Source organism: Oncorhynchus keta, unplaced genomic scaffold (assembly GCF_023373465.1).
Source record: "Oncorhynchus keta strain PuntledgeMale-10-30-2019 unplaced genomic scaffold, Oket_V2 Un_contig_7315_pilon_pilon, whole genome shotgun sequence".
Classification (NCBI taxonomy): Eukaryota; Metazoa; Chordata; class Actinopteri; order Salmoniformes; family Salmonidae; genus Oncorhynchus; species Oncorhynchus keta.
Genome location: NW_026289385.1, coordinates 1 through 2,500, shown reverse-complemented (window position 1 = coordinate 2,500; position 2,500 = coordinate 1).

Below are 2,500 nucleotides of genomic sequence, written 5' to 3'. Positions count from 1 at the left end.
AGGAGAAGGAGGAGGAGGAAGAGGAGGAAGAGGAGAAGGAGAAGGAGGAGGCGAAGGAGGAGGAAGAGGAGGGAGAAGGAAGAGGAGTAGGAGGAGGAGAAGGAGGAGGAGGAGGAAGAGGAGGAGGAAGAGAAGGAGATGATGACGAGAAGAAGGAGGAAGAAGAGGAGGGAGAGGAAGAGGAGGAAGAGGAGGAGGATGAGGAGAAGGAAGAGAAGGAGGAGTAGGGGGAGAAGGAGAAGGAGGAGGCGAAGAAGGAGGAAGAGGGAGGGAGAGGAAGAGGAGTAGGAGGAGGAGAAGGAGAAGGAAGAGAGAAGGATGAGGAAGAAGGAGGAAAGAGGGAGGAGGAAGAGGAAGAGGAGGAAGAGGAGAAGGAGGAGGAGGAAGAGGAAGAGAAGGAGGATAGAGAAGGAGGAGGAGGAGGAAGAGGAGAAGGAGGAAGAGGAGGAAGAGGAGGAGGAGGAAGAGGAAGAGAAGGAGGAGTAGGGGAGAAGGAGGAAGAGGAGAAGGAGGGAGGGAGAGGAAGAGGGAGGAGGATGAGAAGAAGGGGAAGAAGAGGAGGGGAGAGGAAGAGGAGGAAGAGGAGGAGGAGGAGGAGGAGGAGAGGAAGAGAAGGAGGAGTAGGGGGAGAAGGAGGAGGAGGAGGAGGAAGAGGAAAGGAGGAGGGAGAGGAAGAGGAGGAGCAGGAGGAAGAGGAGGAGGAGGAGGATAATGACCTATATCATTCTGCTGTCATGTGACAAACATAACTATCAGGAAGACGCAACACCAGCCACAAGGGAAAATAAAATATGATCATTCAAATAGACCAATCAAGATGTATTTTTGTCTGAATATAAACTGTCACTCACGGGAGCAAGCCAATGGGGGAGTCCAGAGGATGGTCAGTGATCTGTAGTAGGTGAGGACACAGCGTCACAGTTGACACCAGTGGTGTGATGCTGGGAGAGGGAAACAAGGTAGAAGGAGTCAACAACACAGGATTACAATGAGTCAATGACATACAACACATGACAACACTCAGTACAGCAATGTAGGACACAGTGCAGGTGAAATGGACCGGGTGTAATGGAAGTGGTCCTTCTGTAGCTCAGTTGGTAGAGCATGGAGCTTGTAACGCCAGGGTAGTGGGTTCGATTCCCCGGACCACCCATACGTAGAATGTATGCACACATGACTGTAAGTCGCTGATAAAAGCGTCTGCTAAATGGCATATATTATATTATATATTATTATATATTATATTATTATATATTATAAAATAAAAGTTGATTAATGAATTAATATATTGATTGATGAAAGAAATGTAATTTAACTTGTAAACGAACCATGTCTTTTATCTTCTGTAATCATCTCCTACTATAAAGGTGTAGGTGTTTATAAAGGGCAGTAGTAATACCTGACACTCCATGCAGACTCCGCCCTGTACTGTCCCTGACGCATGCTAGCTCTCCTCTGGTCGACTCGGGTCGTAGTAACAGTCAAACGAGTGTTGGTTACAGTTACACGCTGAAAGAAATATGAACAGAAAAGAATCAAACATCTGTTAGTACGCTAAATCGTTACAAGATCAATCAATCATTTATTACAATTTGAGATTGGTCAAAATCAATCTAGAACAACAAAAAAAAAGAGAGATTGATCAAGATCAATGAAGAACTTATAAAATGAGAGATTGATCAAGATCAATGAAGAACTTATAAAATGAGAGATTCATCAAGATCAATGAAGAACTTATAAAATGAGAGATTCATCAAGATCAATGAAGAACTTATAAAATGAGAGATTCATCAAGATCAATGAAGAACTTATAAAATGAGAGATTCATCAAGATCAATGAAGAACTTATAAAATGAGAGATTCATCAAGATCAATGAAGAACTTGTAAAATAAGACATTGATCAAGATCATTGAAGAAATGATCAGAACTACTAAATCAGAACGATGTCTAAGCTACAGTGAAACAAACAGGAACAGGAACAGAAACACTGACACGCATTATAAGGAAAACATTTATGTTTTGGTTACTCCGGGATCAGGTCACCGTAAGAATGACCTGTGTGTCAATATAGACATATACTGTCACAGACAACGACACAAACGCAGAAAACATAACAGAGCAAGTCTCCACCTCGGGGGACAGGCTGCCAGAGCTCAGCATATATGTTCAAGATGCACAATGTTTACATAAGTACCACATCACATAATATATATATATATATTATATATATTAAAAATATTAAATACATATATATATATATATATTTTACATATACATAATATAAATTATATATATATATGTTATTACATATATATATAAAGACAAATTATATATATTTATATATATATGTTAAATGCATATATATAGAGAAGAGAATAGAGAGAGACAGAGAGAGACAGAGACAGAGAGAGAGAGAGAGAGAGAGAGAGAGAGAGAGAGAGAGAGAGAGAGAGAGAGAGAGAGAGAGAGAGAGAGAGAGAGAGGAGGGGAGAGAAGAGA